This window comes from Hyaena hyaena, unplaced genomic scaffold (assembly GCF_003009895.1).
Source record: "Hyaena hyaena isolate Hyena2069 unplaced genomic scaffold, ASM300989v1 scaffold_1380, whole genome shotgun sequence".
In the NCBI taxonomy this organism is placed as follows: domain Eukaryota; kingdom Metazoa; phylum Chordata; class Mammalia; order Carnivora; family Hyaenidae; genus Hyaena; species Hyaena hyaena.
The window spans coordinates 168,508-176,956 of record NW_024082015.1 but is presented as its reverse complement, the minus strand read 5'-3'; the positions used below and the strand labels follow the sequence as shown (position 1 = coordinate 176,956).

At 37.7% G+C, this 8,449-nt stretch overlaps 1 pseudogene; it reads left to right on the top strand.

Moving 5' to 3' along the window:
* The first annotated feature begins 5,772 nt into the window (after positions 1-5,772).
* LOC120225378 lies at positions 5,773-7,983 on the top strand (annotated as a pseudogene).
* Positions 7,984-8,449: the final 466 nt, after the last annotated feature.

Here is an 8,449-nt window from a genome sequence, read left to right as displayed (position 1 = left end):
TACTCATCATTTGGATGTGTTCTTCTGTCCAATTTACTGACAAACCTGAAAAGCTGCCTGGTTTGAGTTGTGCCCGGAACATAAGAAGTTCTCTGCTATAGGTCCATCCTGCCTTGAAAGCTTCTCTGACACTAGGGGTATGTGATGGAGTAGGTTCAATGGTGTTTGACGGGTCAGTGACAGGGAGGCTGTTTGTAGGTTTTGGCAAACCCTTGTAGGTGAATTGTAGTACAGACCCTTAGAATGTTAGAGCAGAGCCCTGATATCCTCTGGATAACTCCTCTCCTTTTGAGAAACTGTTCTTGATGAGTCTTATTTCACCTACTTAAAACTGGGCATTCACAACAGTGCTCTGTCACCCAAAAGTAGTGTATATAACATGATCTGGCCTGAAGGCATAAGTTACCTGAAGAAGTGGTCCAAATGTCCATGAACCCCACTTCTGCTGTGCTATATTCTCTCTCTCAGCCTACACCCATGACTTCATGGGGATTTGCCTATGAGTAAAGGAGAAGGAGGAAGAGAAGACTTAGATCTGGCTTAAAGATGTTTCTGCAAGATAAATATAGTCAATACCTGATGGTGAAGAGCTTCCACACTACAACTCCTGTCTTGGACATCTCTGAAGAAGGGCAGTGAAGGGAAATATTCCCAGTGGGCAGAACTTTAAGCAGTGCACCTAATTTTTCACTCTTCTGGGAAAGAGCAGTGGGCTGACCTGTGATTCATGGGCTCTTCTCACTGGTTTGACTGAATGTCAGGGACTTAGAAGAAACACAATAGGAACATATGATCTCTCTGAATGGGCAAAAAACAACATGAAAATGTGTGCCTCACATGAATGTTCACCAAAGGGTGACCTCCACAGAGGAGGATTTTAATGATCAAGTTGATAGGATGACCTATTCTATATATACCAGTCTTCATCTCTCTCCAGCCACCCCTGTCATTGCCCAATGAGTTCATAAACTAAGTGTTTCTTGTAGCAGGGACAGAGATTATGCATGGATTCAGCAATCTAGACTTCCATTCACCAAGGCCAACCTGGCTCTGGCCACTGCTGAGGGACCAATCTGCCACCAACAAAGACCAACACTGAGTCTTCCACATGGCATCATTTCCTTATGTTTATCAGGTAGCTATTTGGTGATAGGTTGATTATTTAATACACTTCTATCATGGAAAAGGTGGCATTTTGTTCTTATTGGAATAGATACTTTTTCTGGATATGGATTTGGCTTCCCTGCATGCAATGTTTCTGCTAAAGCTACCAACCATGGACTTAGAGTGCCTTACTCACTGACATGATAAATCACACAAAATTGTTTCACATTAAAGGACTTGCTTTGCTGCAAAAGAAGTGAGGCAATGGTTGGAATGCCTAGGTGGCTCACTTGGTTAAGCGTCTGACTTTGGCTGAAGTCATGATCTCCTAGTAGGTGAGTTCAAGCCCTGCATCCGGCTCTGGGCTGACTGTCCAGAACCTGGAGCATGCTTCAGATTATGTCTCTCTCTCTGCCACTCCATCACTCCCTTGCTCATTACCAATGAAGCAAAGGGCTTATTATTATGGAATTTAACTGGTCATACCATGTTCTCTAACCTCTGTAGCTGGCTTGACTGAATGGTGGAATGGCTTTTGAATGTTTTTTTTATAGTCCTACCTAGGTGACAATACCTTGCAGGGTTTGGTTAAGATTTCCCGGAAGGCTACGTATGCTCTGAATAAGCTTCCAATATGCGGTGGTATTTCTCCCATAGCTAGGACTCCTAGGTCTAGGAATCAAGGAATGGAAATGATGAGTGGTACCACTTGCTATTTTTCCTAGCGATCCTCTAGCAAAATTTTTTGCTTCCTCTTCACAGTATCTTAGGCTTTACTGGCCTTAAATTTCTTAGTACCAAAGGGGTGAATGTTTTCACCAGAAGACCCAACAATGATTCTCTTGAACTAGACATTAAGAATAATACCTGGTCACTTTAAGCTCCTTGTGCCTCTGAATCAATAGGCAAAGAAAGGAATTACAAATGGATTGTTCTTGACTACCAAGGGGAAATTGGAGAGTGGAGATGAGGAAAAGTATATCTAGAATACAGGGAATTCCTTAGGCTGTCTCTTAGTATTTCAGTTACCTGTGATTAAGGTCAATAGAAAACTACAACAGTCCAATCCAGGCAGGACCAATAATAACCATGACTCTTTAGGAAAGATGGTATAGGTCACTCTACCAGTTAAAGAATCACACTCAGCTGAAGTGTTTGCTGAAGACCAAGAGAATAGTATAACCACATGACAAGTTATGGAAATAAAGACTAATTTTTATGAGTATTTCCTCATTTTTATTTTTCATTATAACATTTTTATGGGGATCTGTTATCAGTGATTATGACTCATTGAAAACTCAAATGATAATCTTTTTTAGCAATAAAGTATTTTTAATCAAGTTATATTCATTGTTTTTTAGACATGATGTGATTTTTTTACTTAAACTATAGAATAAACATAACTTTTATATGCACTGGGAAACCATAAAAAAGTCATTTGACTTGCTTTGTTGTCATATTTTCTTTATTGGGGTGGTCGGGAACAAAATACAGTATATATTCAAGGTATGCTTATATTTTTATATCTTTAAACATAGTTATATTAGCTCCTTTATGATCATTATCTGCAAACTTCAACTTCTAGGTCCCACAGTATTATCTTTTTTTAATGTCCTTTACTTTCTGAATTAATTACATCTTTCTGCTTCCTTAAATATTGACTAATTTTGGATTGTTTCTTTGGACATGGCAATAGTTTTTAGAAACTATAGATGATCTTATGACTCTATTTTATTATTAAGTATTAATATCATTAATTGGTTTCTAGAGTAGAACTCTGTGATTCATCACTTACATTTAACACCCAGTGTTTATCCCAAGTGTCCTCCTTAATCTTTATCACCCATTTAGCCCATCTCCCATCTACCTCCCTCCATCAACCCTCAGTTTGCTTTCTGTAATTAAGAGTCTCTATTTTTTTTAAATTTATTTTCAAAGACCTATAATTTCTCTGAGCTTGATCTATGAAACTCCATTTCCCCTTTTAGCCTGATTTGAGTCTTCCCTGTGCATGAGTAGTTCAGAAGTTAGCCAGAGATTTAGGTAGAGATTGTACAGAAAATTTAGAGATCTCTTGCTTTCCCTTCTGGTATTTCCTCCTACTTTAAGTATTGCATTTTTACTAAATCCCATCCTATATTCTCTCATGCCAGTAGGACTGCAGGGCTTTTGTTAAATTTTAGCCACATTGGATTATAGTGGCTTGAGACTCCTCTCAGGATGAGTCATAAATAATTTGACCTAGTGTCATTCCCTTTCTCTTTGTGTCAACTTCCATGGAATATCTGCTTGCTTCTGTCCCTCTCCAGTGCCTTTAGGAAAATGTTTGTTTTGTTGAGTGTATAATTGTTATCTGCAGTAGCGGGGGTCCAGTGAGAGATTACTTAGCCATGACAGGAACAGAACTCCATAAGGAATGGCAGTTATTGGAACCTGAAGATTGTGCAGAACATAAAATAGAATAGATCTGATGAGATCAGAAATGAAATCCATCTTGTTACGTTGTTCACATCTGGTCTACATTTGAGAGAACTTTTTTCAACAATTCTTTTGAACATTTCTAAATTTTACTACCACATTTTACATTTACGTAACTTAAGACTTAATAGATATTATAAAAAGAAGAGTTTCAGACCAGGGAAAGAGGTCTTTAATAGGGTTCAGAGAAAAGTTACAAAGGATTAAGGTGTTAGTGCACGTCATAATACATAGTCCAAACAACTTTGAGCCTTAGAAGCTTTGCTTTTCATATTAGTAATATAAGCCACTTAATTGTAAAATCCCTATGTTCATTGCAAATTCATGTTATTGGCACCACTTAGGCAAGAAAGTAATGTACACTATATACATTATAGTTCTACAAAGAATAATGTACTTTTGAGCCATTATTCATATTGTTTCATCTATATTGTTTTCTAGGATCCAACATTCGATTTATTATTCTCATCATAATTGTAATTGATGACTTCAGAAAATAATCAATACATTATAGTAACATTTAAAAATAATTTTACCAGAGGTGTCTGGGTGGCTCAGTTGGTTAAGCGTCCGACTTCAGCTCAGATCGTGATCTCGCGGCTTGTGCGTTTGAGACCCGCATCGGATTCTGTGCCGGCAGCTCAGAGCCTAAAGCCTGTTTCAGATTCTGTGTCTCCCTCTCTCTCTGCCCCTCCCCCGCTCATGTTCTGTCTCAAAAATAAGTAAACTATAAAAAATTTAAAAAATTTTATTTATGATAGGGGTCCCTGGGTGACTCCTTGGTTGTGTCTAACTCTTGATTTTGACTCTTGATCTCCTGGTTCATGAGATTGAGCTGCACGTCAGGCTTTGTGCTGAGTCTGGAGACTGCCTGAGATTCTCTTCCTCTCTCTCTGCCCCTCCTCTGCTTGTACTCTCTCTCAAAATAAACATTAAAAATAACTGTATTAATGATAAATATTGAATAAGTACCAAATGCATTCATTATGCTGTTTATTTTGCATGTATTACTTTTAGCCACCCTGAAACTCTGAAGGTATAGTCATAGCAATTTATCAACTTATCAAAATCAGAACTAAATAAAATTTAAACAGTCACAGAAATTAATTAACCTGTCCAAACCATGTAGGTCGTAAGTGGTAAAAATCTTGTTCAAACCAAGCCAGTGGGATTTCAATACCAATTTACCAGATTTTATTCCCAGTACATTTATTTTTCTTTTTTAATCTTCTTTTGGTGGGACAAAGATGAAAGAAAAGTAAGAATGTTAAAAAAGACAACCTCCATTTTAACAATTTATGAGAAATTGACAGATTATTTGAGCTTCTAACCCTTACATTTTAAATTGCTAATCTCAAATCAACAAAATGCCCACATGTATGTAATATATAATATTTTTAATATGAATTCTATTGTTTTGAATTGGGAGAGTATATAGTTTTATGATTTCCCAGCCTTCTGTAGCATACACAGTATTGTGATGGAGAGCTTGATGACTGAAAATAAAATGATGGAATTTGAGTTTAGTGAATTTAAAAGATTGAGAATGTGGTCTTTCAACTCAGCAAGTTTTACTCCTCAGTTTTATGATAAGCTTGTACAATACTGACTCTTTTTACACTGGATGAAATTAAAATTCTTTTCAATTTAATAATTTACCAAAATTGAAAATAAAGACTTCACTTTATTAAAAAGGAACTTGGCTTTTGGAGAAGACCATGTCCTCTGATATATTTGTGGGCACTTTCTTTCTATGACCATTTATATATTTCATTAATTTTCTCAAGAAGCTTTCTACATTTACTTAAATAAAACAAACTATTTCTGTCCATGAGTCAACTCTAGGTAATTGAGCATGGTCCGTTCCACTTTCCTGGTGCCTGGATGCCCAGCATCACTCCTTGCCCCACAGGCCCTGCTTGCATTCATAGTGTCACAACTACCTACCACCCAACTTTAGATGAGGTGATGGTAATGGACAATTTCAGCAACATGCAAATTGGGATTTATGTGGAGATCTAGCCAAGCAGTGATTCCTCTTGGGGAAAATGTTTTATGTCATTTGCTTGGGGTGTGGATTTAGACCCAGCCAGGCTTGGAAATAATTTTTATTGCAAAGAAGAAAGCACATGGAGAGAGATAATGAGAACAAATTCAAGGCACTAATTATCAAACCCAAATATATCAATAATGGTAACATTATTAAATGAAAATAATGAAAGTTTACTGTTGAATGGATAGAAAATGGGAGATATAAATGGCAAAGATATTGACCTGGAGAGCATCTTTTCACTCAACCATGACTCTGTTCCTGAGGAAGAAATTAAATCCAGTCCAGAAACACCTGTACCTCTGACACCCTCAGTCAAAGTAAACAAAATTGTGAAGAATAGACAGACTGTGGCTTTTGTTAAAAATGACCTTCCTCCAAAGTATATCAGAGTGGTTGGCTCTGCATGTGAGCAACCTAGTCAACTTTGTAGACAAGTCTTCCTCTGCACAACAGAATGCACATAAAAAATTTAACTGTGAAAGTGAAGAAAAATTACAACACAACATGAACAAAAACAAAAAAAGAAAAAAGAAAAAAACACCACAACAAAAAACACTTAGGAGCCCAGGATGTTGATGCTGCAAACCCAAATTAGGAAATTCTGTGTATGATCAGAGACTTTAAAAGGATTATAGGGGTGCCTGGGTGGCTCAGTCGGTTAAGCGTCTGACTTTGGCGCAGGTCATGATCTCACGGTTTGTGAGCCCCGCATCAGGCTCTGTGCTGACAACTCAGAGCCTGGAGCCTGTTTTGGTTTCTGTGTCTCCCTCTCTCTCTGACTCTCCCCTGCTCACGCTTTCTTTCTCTCTCTCTCTCTCAGAAATAAATTTTAAAAAACGTTAAAAAATGTTTTTAAAAAATAAAAATGAAAAAATAAAAACAAACAAAAAAAACCTCAAATGAAAGATCTAGATGTAACCATAATCTTTAGTAAAAATATTGTAATGGTACATAAGTCTACTTTTAGTTTTGTTTCAATAAGTTACCTGGAAAGCCAAACAGTTGGTTTTGATTTTGCCTTTCAGAACCTAACTGAAATGGTTTAGAAGGATTACAGGTAGACCATTAGTGGAAAATCTATTTGGAAGGAGAATGGCTGCATCCTTTGCTGCAAGTGGAAAAACTCAAACAGGAAGCGACTTTTCGAGAAAGAACCAAGATTGTTCTGAAGGAATTCATGCTTTAGCAGCTTGAGGTATTTTCTTAATGCCAAAGAAACCAAACTGTAAGTTAGAACTTGAAGTATATGCAACTTTTGGAAATTTAAGTGGAAATGTTTTTGACTTGGCAAACAGGAAAGCACAATTAAGAGTGCCAGATGGTGGGGAGCACCTGCGTGGCTCAGTTGGTTAAGCGTTCAATGTCAGCTCGGGTCATGATCTCACACTTCTTGCGCCCAGCTCTTTGTTAAGCTCAAGTGGTGGGTTTTAGGAACAGGAGGTCAAATGTGTTAAAGCTGTGCTGAAACTCATTGACACAGGCAACAGTTGGAGAATATCTGGCCAAACATCTGCAAGTGCACAGTCATCTTGTAGCCATGCAGTGTTTCAGATTATTCTTGGAAGGAAAGGAAAACTATGTGGTAAATTTTCTTTTTCTGATTTTCCTGGAAATGACAGAGGAGCAGGTATTTCCAGTGCAGACAGGCAAACTAGGCTTAAAGGTGCAGAAAATTAGTAAACAGGCTTTTAGCACTGAAGGAATGAATTAGAACCCTAGGTAGAAATAAACCTCCTACTCCTTTCCAAGCAAGGAAATTCACTCAGGTGTTAAGAGATTCATTCATGGGTGAAAACTCTCATGCCAGCATGATAGCTACCAACTCTTCAGGGATGGCATCCTGTGAAAATACTCTTGATACGTTACGATATGCAAATAAGGTGAGAGAATTGACTGAGGATTCAGCTGCTGCTGGGGATCTTCATCTAATAATACGCTACCCACCAAATCAGATTGGTGACTTAGGGGCACAGTGGGGTATGAGCAGTTCCCTTCAGAGATCCAATATAAAACGTCTTTGTGAACAAAGCGAAGAAGAGGTTTCTCCACAATTGTTTATTTTCCATGAAGCCGTCTCAACAACTGATAGAAATGGAAGGACCAGTTGTAGAGGATCACAGGAGGGCAGTGTTGTAGGAATCTATTCAATGGTTAGAAGATTAAAAGTCTCTACAAGAGATAACTGAAAAAGTAGACTGTGATGTAGGTTCATATGCTACTCAGCATGGAACTAGTCTTGAGCAAAAATAGAAATTTTAACTGAACTGTGGAATAAAATGATAATATGTGTAGCTCTGCAAGAACAGGCCAGCAAGCAGATCAACTCAAAGAGACCCCATGCCCTTTAAATCAGCATTTGCTGCCAAAGGATCCCCAGAACCCACACTTCTGTCTCATGCAATGGTTAGATGGTAAGAGCCATTTGAAAGTTTGACATTTTTAAGTGTCTATGGAAAATGTCTCATCTCTTCATCTGTATGACATTTCAGTTTTGTGAAACACTCCTTTGTCTACAAAATGCTTCTGATCCAGAAAATATAACCAAACTTTGGGAATAGTGAAATATTTTCTTTCATTTGCCCAAATTGTGATTTACTTTTAGAAATCCTTGCCAATTGTAGTTTCTCTATGATGAAATAAGATTGTGGGCTTGATTGAAAGGTGAATGAATCGTAGGGAGAAGCCACAGCATTTCCTTTTCAGTGTTTATATCAAGACTGAGCAATTTTAAATCCTTGACGTACATGGATGCCTCATCAGTGATTATCTTACTTTGCCCACTTCTGGAGAAGGCTGTGCTCACCTCTTACTGCT